Source organism: Colletes latitarsis, chromosome 2, assembly GCF_051014445.1.
Source record: "Colletes latitarsis isolate SP2378_abdomen chromosome 2, iyColLati1, whole genome shotgun sequence".
Classification (NCBI taxonomy): domain Eukaryota; kingdom Metazoa; phylum Arthropoda; class Insecta; order Hymenoptera; family Colletidae; genus Colletes; species Colletes latitarsis.
The window spans coordinates 16,753,441-16,767,351 of record NC_135135.1 but is presented as its reverse complement, the minus strand read 5'-3'; the positions used below and the strand labels follow the sequence as shown (position 1 = coordinate 16,767,351).

At 37.1% G+C, this 13,911-nt stretch overlaps 1 protein-coding gene across 1 annotated transcript in view; it reads left to right on the top strand.

Moving 5' to 3' along the window:
- LOC143351835 (opioid-binding protein/cell adhesion molecule homolog) overlaps window positions 1-13,911 on the top strand; it is a 145,382-nt gene that overhangs the window by 953 nt on the left and 130,518 nt on the right. The window lies entirely within an intron of this gene.

Below are 13,911 nucleotides of genomic sequence, written 5' to 3'. Positions count from 1 at the left end.
CCTTAATTTTTTAGATTCTTACTTTTCCCGTGTTCGTACACGCAGTTTCTAACGAAGATTCTCCCCATTTTTTGTTGCAAATTAGAACGGCTGGAATCGTCAGATACGTCAGATACGACACTGTTTCTTAAAGGGACTGCTTTCGATAATCTATAGCTCCTACAATTTTCACTATTATTATTTGAAAAAAGCAAATATACGCGTAGAGTCCCAATAGGAAGCAGTTTACGGTTTTCTTTTTAAAAAATAACAAAGGAAGGTTTGAAAATGTTCTGCTTAAAGTTACAGGAAGTTAAAGTACTGGAAGTTAGACGCAGTTGATATGTTAATATCTCGTTTAATCCTGTTAAACGTCCAGAGTATTAGGCTAGTTCTTTATTTAAAAGAATTTGTCGAGGCGCATTTATTGGAACGCAAGATTAAATTTCCATTATTATCGCGCGCAAGATAGTGGTATTCAGTTTCAATTCAGCGGCTGTCATCATTACTGTACAAAGTTATTTCGTGTATCTAGTTTGTGATACGCGCATGTTGCTGCAGGTAGAAATGCAGTTTCGCGTTGTTATCGGCAAATGCAATCACGTGCGTTTTCGAGGTTTTGGCTAGGATTGCGTATGCCAGCATGTAGAAATCGCTGCGTGTAGCACGCATTAGTATTTACTCTAGCGAACATGTTTCGTTTTCAAATTAATTGTAGAATCGCTGTTGCTTCAACCGTTTGATTGCGCGGCGTTCTCTGAAAATTACACAAATAAGAATCGTGTTTAGATGATAACAATACGATTTCTAACGAGCAAACAAATTCTCTTTAAACAAAACTTTTGCTGTTTGAAAACTTGGTATAAGATGAAAGAATTCTTATAAACGAACTGGAAAGTAATTGTCGAAAGATTATTGATAATTAGAATGAAACATCTTTTTTATCGAAATATTCTTCCACAAAATAATTATGCTATAACTTTTCTATCATTTTCGCTTTAACAGAGTTTCCGGTTGTTTATCTGTATTACAATACGAGACAATAGAGACTTTTATAACGAAAAGTATCTTTCACATATTTTCTAAAAATATTTGGTCGACCTGAAAGTTTCCGCGACTTGAGCCCCTTGCTTCGAAAGTACATGACTCCGCTGAAATTCAACATTTTTATTCAAAATAAGCACCATTATGCTGAACACACGTTTGCCAACGTAACACAGAAGCATTTATTCTACGTGCACGAAAATTTGCATCTCGAAAATCAATAAACTCCTTGGAAGGCGTTTTCAATGTACTTCGTTGAAAATTAGTTTAGACAGATTATTTGCAATATAATTTTCTGAGAAAACATTGTTTATCGAAATCCCCCAACACGGTAAAATCCAGTATATTGTTGAGAAAATGTCATGCTAATCTCTCGTAACAGTGTCGATTGCTTGGACATAGTTTTCGCTGGTTTTGTTAATTTCTAGGCAACGTTTCTGATATTAGATGCAAATATAACTGTTCGTAGGGAATTTCCAGAGTTCCAGGCTTTTCCCTATTAGTTCACTTGCGTTCCAAATACCAATTTTGTATAGGCGGTTAGCCATAATTTAATTTCGAACATTACTGTGGTTAATAGGTTTACGATGACGCGTATGCTGTACAACAACTCCATCATCGTGCATTCCAGCTTTTTATTGTACTATTGGTGCTCGTATTAATACAACTTACTTCGACCGGAGGTTTAAATTTTCAAAATTTCGTGAAAATATTTTCAACCAGAACCGACTTACAGATTTTTCGTCGCCGCGAGGCAATATAACTCGCCTATAGTTCCGTGGGTTAGGTTAGAGCGATAATGAAAACATAGTCGAACCGTTCAACCTATGGTTAACGTTTATGTTCGCCTGAGTTGTTATTAGTCGTTGCATATTAGAAACCAGCAAGCGTGTATTTAAATTTTGGGCACACGGAGTAGATTATATTAAGTCAATTAAAATTTTTCTAAACTAGTGCTATAATTTATTTAGGAAAAATTTACATTAGGTTATTTGGTCCTCGAAACCATTCAACTTTCACCTGAAACATTTTTTATTCTTATCAGTAGTTTGAGATATTTTGATTTTAATATTTCAACAATTTCATAATGGCAGCACCTACAATATTAAAATTATAATATCTCTTAAATTAATACTTTTTCCTCCATAAGTAGCTTGTTTTTGTATAGGGTGCACTACAAAAAGAAAATATTTTGGAGGTTAATTCGAATTTTTATAAATTAGCGAGACAACGCGACGGTTCGCGATCGTTGGTCCAAAGATATAAGAAGAGCGGTCGAAATTGCCGTATTAATTGTTTGTTAGTTGCCTGGCGCCATCCTCGTTAATAAAATAGCCGTATAATCTACGAGGCGCCGTTATTTGTGATCGTCAAAATTATACAGGGTGTTCGACCACTCCTGGGAAAAATTGCAATGGAAGATTTTAGAGGCCAAAATAGGATGAAAATCAAGAATACCAATTTGCTGATGGAGGCTTCGTTAAAAAGTTATTAACGTTTAAAGTTTCGCTCGTACTGAATTTTTTACTCAAAACTGGGTAGGATTTCAGGGGTATGTGTATTCACCAAAAATGATTGTAATTGAGCCCCGCAGCCGAAAATAATTTTTCCAGAACGATTTGAAATTTTTTTTTTCGCCGAAAAATTTAGGCACCTACCTCCTGTCGATTTTTCTTAAAAATTCCTTTTTCATTTTTAGTAATTTTGTTTGACGCCCTACAGAAAAGTTGTCTAATACTTTTTTATAGGTACCCATGAGCTCTACTTCAGAAAAAAGTTTCATTGAAATATATTCACAATTGTAGGAATTATGGCTGTTTAAATATTGGACCATTTTTATGGGGTTTTTCTTGTTTTGCGGGGTCAAGAATCAACTTTTCGGATATTTTTGCGATTTGTACATATTCTCCACCAAAATATGCGTAATTTGCTTTTTTAAACATTAAAATCGTCCAATCCGTTCATGAGTTATGACGTTTTAAAGATACGCATGAAATTTCAGTGAAACATATCAATGGTATGGTCAGACATTAGATTTTCGGTAAGGAATTTTTTTCTCGAAAATGCGTAGGATTTCGGGGGTATGTGTAATGACCAAAAATTATTGTAATTAACCCCCGCAACCGAAAATAATTTTTCCAGAACGATTTGAAATTTTTTTTTTCGCTGAAAAATTTCAACACACCCCAATTTTTTTCTCGAAAGTGGTTAGGATTTCAGGGGTATTAGGATTTTATGTGTATTCCACAAAAATGATTGTAATTGATCTCCGTAACCAAACATAATTTTTTCAGAATGATTTGAAATTTTTGAATTTAATTTTTTAATAATTTTTTAACGAAGTCTGATTTTCGTCTTATTTTGGCCTTTAGAATCTCCCATTCAAATTTTTCCCAGGCGTGGCCGAATACCCTGTATTATATGTCGACTGGTGGGATTCACGTTCGAAAGATGGCCGCACTTATCGCATTAAGGTACTGTTATCTGCGTCTGTTAATTATTCGTAAGCAGGCTGGTGCCATCTCCAATTAATAATGCACCTTCACATATTGCAACAAAGTCTTTGTATTCGTTCTACTGTTAAATAACAAAAAAGATTGACGATTATTCAATTTAGAATGTTAATAAGCGCCTCCAAAAAATAAAAATAAATATTTGCTTTCATCTATTTTGAGTATTATGTCATATTGGTTCACCGATCGATCGCGACTACCTCGCGTTAATAATCGATACCTTATCAACAACGCGCCAGCGTCGCCTAATCTTGCGATCTCGGTCGCGACGACGATAAATTATTAAATTTTCTTTCGAATTAAATCCAGAATTAATAACGCGTCTAGAACGCAATAAAGATCGCGTGGTATTTATCGTTAAAATCATAATTAATACACCGACTCTGTCAGCCTAAATAAAATAAAAAGTTATTTCACGAATTAGAATAAATCCCGTAAAACGAGATAACGTCTTGCAAAGAATAATGCATGGTTCGATGTATTAATAATTTTAATGACTTTGCTATTTCGGATCGAATTACACGCGTTAATTTTTACGAAATTAATATTACTCGTCGATACGATGATAATTTCACGAATAATTGCACGCGAGGCAATAATTATATGAAAGATCATTAAACGTACCACGAATATTTTGGAATTTCCATAACCGTAACTCGAAAAGCCGCTTAGAACAAAATTTCTTTTCTGTGGTTATTCGACGTTGTACGCGTATTGTAAAATTGTCGAAAATCGGCACGATAGATATTAAATTATTTAACATGCTATAATTGCTCCGCGTTACTTTCGATCCCAGTCTCCCCTATGTACAATTTCGCGCTCTAGGTAAATTGGGATCTGGGAAAGAAAGTCGAGTTTAATGCACCCTAACCGGAATGCCTATTATGCAACACTTTATAATGGCTATATGAGTTGCGCGATACTATTAAACGGATGACAACGAAATTATTTGGCTGGTAGTTATTCCTCGCATGCTACAAACCCATTTGCGGCGCAACGGTGCACACTCTATAGCAGAAGCGTGCATGCAAAATGAGAGAGCCCATCAGTCTGATTCACCTATCGGGAATTTCACAAATTCGAGTTGGCATAGAGTATTATCAATTGGAATCTAATTTATATTAACGCATAAGCGTACCACGGTCGCTAAATTCCCAGCTTTCGACGAATTGATTTTAACAAACTGGACACCTCTATCCGATCGAAGAGCAAGGTTAGACGATATTTTAATATCTCATCGCGACGATTAAATTTTACGAACGATATTTTAATATCCCATACGACGATTAAATAAACAAAGGGTGTTGTACGAATATTAGAAAAGTGGATATGGCGGTAAAAGTAGTTTGCAAAAAGACGTTGAAAGAGAAAGCTAATAAATTGTTCCAAAGTTTGCATTTTTGACGTCTAACGTTTTAATAATTATAACGATGGTAAAAATATAGAAATTTATAAATTCTGGCTAGGATCTTTTATCCCAAAATTAGTTTAATGGAAGAAACGATATAGAAGGTTGCAAAAATTTTAGTTTTCATTGGGATATCATTGATATCTTCCTGTTAATTCTTTCGATACAATGTCTTCCAGTTTGACAGTTCTCGATGTCGATTGATCCTCAGGATCGATTCCCAGGAAATTTCAGTGGAGAATGACGCGAACGGTTTCGTCTTAATATTATGTAGAATAATATTCGGAGACCTCCCAATGTTTCCTTTGAGCTCGATAAGGAGATCCGTTTCGTTAGTAGTCGGTGGTACAAGGCAGTTTGCGTTCAATAACAGTAATCCTCTTCGTGATCTGGAATACAGCTAAGTTCCCATCAAACGGATTTCATCGTGGAAGTTAACAAATTCTGCTTTGACGACGACCACAACACGATTCGCCAAAGTAGATTATGAATTGCATACATCTGATAACGCAGGAATGCCCGTGCGGGTTAAAACTAATCCGTTGGTGGTGTTATTGTTCTATGCAAACAGGATGGCTGAAATTCCAAGCGACAGGCTCAGACACGATTGCGTTACACTGATCTTTTCAGCCGCGAAGACATAGATCATAAAAACGGCAGAAACAACCGTGTGATTGCTCGTTAGTCTCCGAGTTAGATAGCGATCGTCCATTAATTTTTTTCCTGCGGTTAGATACGGGTTCGATAAAACTTCGTAACGTTCTGTTTTGTCGAATAGCTCGAGTTTCTATGAAATAATATTTGTCACCATTTTTTTTTTTACACTTTTTCCCGCCTAAAAAAAAAAGGCATCGAACGTTCACTTATTTTCTGCAGACAGTGATCGCCTATTTAAATTTATCTACGGATAGAAGGTCGATGAAATTGTACGATCGTCTTAAAAATAATATTTGCCATTATTTTTTCCCCCAAGAAAAGATATGGAAACCATCCCCGATGAGGGTCCCACATGCTCGTGGACCAATGTCGCCGCAAATGATTCGTTTGATAAGGGAATGCTCGCGTTAACGAGATAACTCAACAGTTGCGATGTAGCGGGCGAGTTAAGTGGACGAGGTGGTTGAGATCAGGAGGGAAGAAGAGTGCTGGAGAGAAGTGACGAGCCGAGTAGAAAGCCACTTTTTACCAGGAAGGGAGATTCTTGAAAGAACCGAAGGAATATCGGCTTTCCCGAGAATCGTTAGGGAGAGAGTGGCGAATTACTGGGACGATCCCCGTATCTGTTCTGTTTCTCTTAAATTAGGTGGGTTATACGGAAAACAGGAAAGTACATTGCAGAGAGCTCTTTGTCTTTAACTAGGAGTTATTATGTGTCGCGACTGCCGAGACTACCGCCAATCCGCGAAGAGCAGTCTTTTGTAATCCACCGTTGGCTTCGGAATTCCGACTTACTCTCTGTCGAAAGAAACTTATACCTGGCTTAGTCGTCCCAGTAATCGAACGTTTGGCCAAATTTGTTGGTAGTATTAGCCCCTCGAAATACGATTTAATTACAATTTTTCAAATGTAGACATACGTTCTCTAGCCACCATTTCGTGATTTTTTGTTCTTCAAACCCGTAAACTGTTTTATATTTTTTTCAAATAAAAATAATGCAAATTATGTGGACTTAATCGAAGCAAGTCCCATTGTTGTTTTTTGTTTCGTTTTTGAATTGTACTATTTCGACTAAGTATGTTTACTAAACGTTTCCCTGCGCAAGCATTCTGTTCGTGTTTGCAAAATGGCCATTACTAACCTCCTTCAAAGAAGAGGACGAAGCGAAACGAGTGGAGGGAGAAGCAATATCTCAGTCTTTATTAATTCGGTAGATGATTAATATTTTCTCGTTACTCGTTTCAACAAAATTTACATTTCAGCACTTAAATCATATTAGAACTGCGTTACTTTTACGCTACGAATTTTATGCATTTCTAGAGGATATAATCTATACTTTCGTATAGTAAAAGTAACCATCGCATAATTTCTCGTATACAAATTTTCTGATTTACACACACAATGTTAGGGAAAGAAAACCGAAAGAAATCGCAGCCGAAAACAAATTCGCCGCGAGTAATAGCTAGTATTCCAATATTAGCATTTCATCTTGCGTAAAGGCATGCATGATATTTTCATACTCGTGTACTCCGTAAGTGCATAAAATCTGCAATGTAATGTATAAGTATGCAAATACACTCGTGGATTTCGTTTTGAAATATACACGACGGCAACATATATTTTTGTAATATTTCAAATGCGCGCGAAAACGCTCGCGTGCGGTGCATTGGCCAATTTGAAACACGCGGACCCATAAAAATCGACCTTTTTCGACCCCCTTAATGGTTTTTGCGCCGCGTTATACGGCTCGAACGCCGACCTATCGCTTAATGCGCCATATCCCAATATTTTACCATAGTTACATGCTCATTTGGTCATTTAAAAAAGAATAATTCGCGTGGAACACGTTCGAACTATGTTGCAACTCTGCTATTACCGCGTCCGTATTACTCGGTAGCTAACCCGAGAAGCAGTGAAACTAAAAGAAAGGATCATTCTACGTAAAAAAATAAGTAAAAAACGTAGAATAAAATTTTCTCGAACGAGGCATTGTTATTAAATTTGAAAATATGTCTGGGACAAGTAGTATTCCAATACCGTTGGTCTGACCATTATCCACTATTTCTACTTGCGCTGAATTTTTCAAGTTGATTTTCTCGAAAACGTGGTCTCGTATGAACAAATCTTATTCTACAGTTTTGATTTGTTCTTTCACTTAGAGTGACCCCTCTATCCTTTTTGTTGTACTATAATTACTATACGTTACACTATGAGCTTTTTATTTTCTGAGTGTATTTTATCCTTGGATTATCTTTTTAGCCCCATACATGGTGTTTTATTATAAATTTCTAGTATTTTTCCAGTTAATAATTTACAAATTCCTTACCATTGTTGGTCCTGATTATTTAAATTTTTTTACCCATGTTATTTTCCACCCAGATCTTTGAGTTCTTTGAAAGCTTTCGTGATATCACTTTTTCAATCGAGGATATTACTAAACGTCGTTGCAGCGCAATCATTTACAATAACAAAAATGTATCGGACTCTCGAAAAGCTTTTTTCGAAAGTTATAAAGTACTGTAGTAAAGTGGCGAACGAAATGGCGGCCAGCGCGTCACAGTCGACGACCGTTAATTTAATGGAAAATATTCGCATCATTGAACCAAAATTAAATGGCTCAGAAAACTATTCATCGTGGAAATTTTCAATGAAAGTGACACTAATGGGCATGGATTCACGGGATTACGTAACTACTTCCGATCCTAACACGATAGATCCAAAGAAAAACCAGCGTTAACCACCATTTTCTTCGTAACAAAGGCCCTTTGTCGTGTTCGTTCGAATGATGCAAATACTTTAATTTTTCACTGTTCTTAATCCATTTCAAAACTTTACTTCAGAATCGTGAAATTTTAACAAATGGCAATTACAGTACCATTAAGTAAGCTTTCAAAATGGTCACTCCTAAGCATCGACTATAATAATTTAGGTTATGGTTTTAAATAGTTCACGATTTAATAAAAAGTAATTTGCCAAAATTACAAAAGGACTTAAGGATGTTTTGGTAAACATACAAATAAAATGGAAGAAATAAATTCCAACAGAATTATTTTCGATGCTTGTTGACATTCTTTCGCGCGCAATAATATTCGCTTGAAACCCAGGCGCGAACAGTTTAACAACTTTAAGATGATTTCCATATAATGTTTCATTTAAATTCTTTGGTTTAGCAATATGCATATAAAGCAAAATTTAATAGTATCGGCACGAGCGTATTTGCATACTGTCTTTCGTACTTTTGTGCTAAAATGGTGGAAATTTCCGTGTATGGCGCGTGAAAGGGGCGAGACGGCTTGCTATTGTATTATATAGGTCCTCCGGGGAAATTGTATCGCACGCGAACCGAGCGGAAAAAAGTGGGTAACAAGTTGGAGTTAGAAACAAAAATGGCACCGAATACGCTTCGAAATTAATTCCGGTTGTTTCTTTCGTTGGTCGTCGTTAAGTTTGATAAATTGTCCGTAAATAATTCATCGCAAACGCGGTGATAAGCTCGCGACTTCTACGTTTAACAATGCCCGAACTAACAATGCATAAATATTATTGTTACATATATTAGCGTTTATTCGATCCGTGAATTTTTGCAGCTGAAATCCAACGATTAAACGTTTCAGCGTGTCGGAAATCTAAGAAACCGACTGGTTGAATTATTGTCAATCTGCGATTTACTGCACGAGTTATGGTACGAATCATCGAAGTGTAGCCAGTTTAATTAGAGTTGCCACCCTCGGCGAGGACAATTCCATGCTCTGTATATTGAATTGCAACATCAGATACTAAATTACGCTCGATGTGTCAGAGTAATGTCGGTTGCATTCTGATTATCCGTGAAATTGTCTTCTACTTAAAAAAAAACGAGCTGCTTCGTAAAATGTTAAACATTAGACGAAACGACATATTGGAGACAAAAGGACCTTTCTAAATAAGTATAAAATGTAAGGTTGAAATTGTTCGCTAACATCGACATCTGGCATATTACATAATTCTACATTGTAAATTAATTGAAGACGTCCAGGTCTGGCTGGACTGTTTCAAACTTTGCAACAGGTACAGTGGCTGGTGGTCGGTGTACAGAGGTTGTGTGACGGGTCAGTTTTACTATGTTCGAGTGGAATTACTAACTATGGTACGCTAAGTATGCTTGCAATTCATTATCGAGAATGAAATCTGTCCGATAAAACGAAATTTTGAATCCAGAAACTAGTTTTGCAATTTTGCGAAAGAACACTTTGCGATCTTTTATTTCTATTTTAGTTTCTGCTTGTTGCTTATCAGTTTTTAGCAAAATTAAAAAGCTCGATGCTCGCGTCGTTATCGTCTCCGACGACCTCGTTTTCGTCTAAATCAAAACTTGCGGAGATTATCGCTATTTCCGAGTTCCTTCGTCCCGCAGGTTCATCAGCGATGGCCGTTGCGTGACATAGTCAAGATCTAGAAAAGATATCGTTCGAACAGGGAGGATGTAATCTCGACGGACAATGTCTACGGAAAATAGAACGTCTCCATAAGCAGGATCGTCGGGTATCGTTAAACTTATCAAATTTCCGTTTCGAAGTAGCGATAGTTCCGATAATAACGAAACGTATCGTGCTCTAACAGAAACATAGTAGACGTTATGAACACGTTGACGTCCGACAAGACACTTTAAAATAATCAGGATTATCAGGACTATAAATAAAACGTGAAAGTGTGGACGTGGGTCAACGTTCTTGTTTCTGATTTCAAATTAAAGTTAGTTTTACTTTAAACGAGCCAAGAATTGGCGAAGGTTGAGTTTATTTTTCTGGAGGGTTGAGGGTGCAGTGTGAATTACATATTAAAATTAGTTTTAATTTAACTTAAAAACTGACGAGAGCTGTAGTTGAGTATTATGTATATAATTATTGTTATGGGAGAAAATAGCTCAGAACAAAGTTACACTATTTCAAAGACAATCTTTGCAACATGCTTCAAGATTAACTTGATTCAATTGCTGACACGAGCAAGTTATAATCAGTTCAGCAATTTTGATATTATCAAGCAGGAAAATTTAGCTATATTACCGTCGTTATAAAGGATTAGTAAACAACGTACCCTGGACTAATTATATAGGAAATTGGGTTCCGAGTAATTTAATTGGTTTTCATGTAGGTAAGTAGGGTAAAACCGGGTTACTAAGAGTCATAATCGGATACCTTTGCTTTTTCACAATTAGTCTTCAATTTTTAACACTTGATACTAGTTTTCAAATCGTTCGAAATTGTGTTTGCTGATGTGGAGTGTAAGATTTAATTTTTTAATTAATTAAATTACTTTCTGCACTATTTTTACATCAAACTATTAATTTCAATACTTTTACCGGTATCTAACGTTCTTATTTATTCTATCTTTGCCCATTCGTTCCTGCAATCCAAACACTTATCATATCGGTTAATTAATTTTTCGATTTCCGTTTCGAAGAAATTTCGCCGTGAACGCGAACCTCGCAGGAATTTGTTCAGGCTCCGGAAACAGATGATAGATCGGAAGTAACTAAGTTAGGAGAGCAGGGGAGGGGGATACTCAAACACTTTCCGCTCGGGACGAGCAGTTCAAGAGCTCTTTTTTTTTTTTTTGCGAATAGTTTCAATGGTGTCGTCCGTGATCGCTCCGCGTGCTCTTCTACAAACGATTTTCTCCACCTGTGCACCGTTTGGATCGACGTGCCTTATTTACTGGACTATGTCCCGAGCAATTCTTTCCAAATTTCGCCACATTCTTCCCCGCCGCGCAATCGAACGCCTTTTTCAATAGCAATTCCGTCGCGATCGATTTTTACTGCCGCGAGTGAGGTACGACCCATTAAATTAGGATCACTCGAAGCTGTCGATATTTATTATTCTTTTAGGGAAATTATGATGTACAGTTTTGGCAGACTATTGGACTTGAGAAATGCCTCAAAAGTTCACCGAAAAAAAAAAATGGAGAGAAAGTGTAATCAAAAAGACCAGAATAATCGAGACTACTGCATTGATATTTTGTTTGAAGAAGGATTAATACGTATTTGTGCCGGTACAGTTTTCCTTTTAAAGTTGTAAGATTTCCAGCAATAAATAATAATCCCCGCAAGTCTTAACCCTTGATAAATTGCATACCGAGGAGCTATGCAGGAGCTTTCACATAATTCGTTTCGGGTTTGGAGCATCGAGCTAAATAGGTTATACAAATAAATTGGACCCAGTTTAACAGCGTATCCTGGACGAAATGGCAATTTGCATTCATAAGCTATTATATTTCGTTTGATGTTCCGAACAGGGAATTAATTATACGAATACTCTTAGGAAGCCCTCGCAATCCTAATGTTTTTTATCTCGCGAGACTAAAAGGGACGAGTACGAACAGATCATAGAATACTAGTCGTCCTTGGTTGGCTATTTTTATGGGTAATATTATTTTAAACGTGAGAAATTTTATAATTATCGAATCGAGTTGGCAGCTTATAAAAATACCTACGAACCGTCTGGGACGATGAAGTCGATAGCAGACGGAATTAAACACAGCGTCGTGTGGGTGTAATAAAACGGTATGGAAGTTACAGGCGCGTAACATAATAAATGTTGTAAAGGGAGAGATTTATGAATCGCGACACGAAACAGAATTTCGTGCGGTTAGCGACGAAACTTCCGTCGCCGGTGGCCGGAAAACGCTGTTTCTCTCTCGCGCTGGCCTTTCCTTCATCGAAAACGAATAGTACAGCCACATTAAAACTTTTTAATAGGAGGATAAAAGTATTATATCAGGGGAGTGTATCGGTCGGGTCATTCCGCGAGTAACGTCGATTTTGAAGTTAATTTTTCTTCGAAAAAGTTCGAGTGCCACCGATACACAAGGCGGGACCCGGAAACTCGGCTCTCTCGAAACGCTTCCGTAATCTTTAAATTTTTTTATCTCCTCCATATTCAATTTTACTTTTACCTTCGGCCCTGTTTAGAAGATCCTCGTTTTCCACGGAATTCCTCCAGTTTTCCGACCATTTCTTTCCTTTTAGTCACCAATACCGGATCCTCTCCCTTAATTCCTTTTCGAAGTCTGAAATAGACTAGGTGAATAACAATGGGTTCATCGAACATCCTTATCTGACTCCATCTGCGATCCTGAACGACTTCGAGAACCTTTCCATTACCACATTCTTTCTCGTATATCTCCTAACTCTTCCATAATTTGGATCTGTTTATTCGATCGAGGACCGACGAACGTGGCGTACAATTTAAATCTGCGATCCATCGTAGGATCTACAAACGATCCTTTCTCGTTTTCGAAATTAACTTTTTCCTCCATATCGCGTTTTATATTTGTACAGCGCCATACCATACATTTTACGTGCAGAGTTCAGCACCGTAATTTCTCTCTTTATTTCCCCTTCTTCCATTAAAGGAATAATTACGCTCTCTCGCCATTCTTCTGCAAATCATTTTCCCTTTCGCGCCTCCCTTATTTCTTCCTTTATTATTTCAAATAATTTCCCCTTCGCCGATCCTTCAACGCGAGTCCGCGTCTCTGTCACTTTCTTTTTCTTGGCCTTCCGTATATTTCTCTTGTAATTTCGATATCTGTCTTCTCGCTTCGTTTTTCCTCGAAGCGTTTGTCCTTCCTTCTTTCGAGTTTAGCATCTGCGTCCCTCCCAGTAATTCTATAAATTTCTTCGTCCAATCTTCGATCGTAATGGACGCCATTCTCCTCTTTTTAGAGACAAATACTCCGTTAGAGAGTACAGTAACTTATTTAATATTTCTATTAAATACTTACACGAGAAATTATAAATAAAAATGGAAATATGAAACTGGACGCGTGCCCAGAAATTTGTCGTTTCATTAATTTTTGTTTTTCGAGTGTTCTCCGGACAATCTTCCTGCCTCTGTATTTTTCTTTCGAGCTTCTCTTTCCACTCCTACATTATTTATCCCTCCAAAATTTACGATCTGCTTTCTGTTTCTTTTATTTCAGCCTTCCTTACGGTCTAACACTGTTGCCTTCCATTCTTGCCAACTTTGCCTCCCGTTGCCTTCTACAAACTTCCTGTTTTGCAACGTCAACCTATACTGTTCAATGATTCCTACGCTTGGGAATAAATAAAAAGTTCGAAACGGTCGATTTCATGTAGTACATCTTCGTTGGAAATAACGCGATCGATCGCTGTTTTCCACGCACGTAAACTCATGCTCTTTGTCCTCTCTAATAGCACTATTCGCCGTGTTCCACTTCCTTCCACCATTTTTAACAGTTGTTCTGCTTCGTTATTTCTCTTTATGTCCTCTTTCTCTTACGGTCCGCACTTCCGTGTCGTTTGTTTCG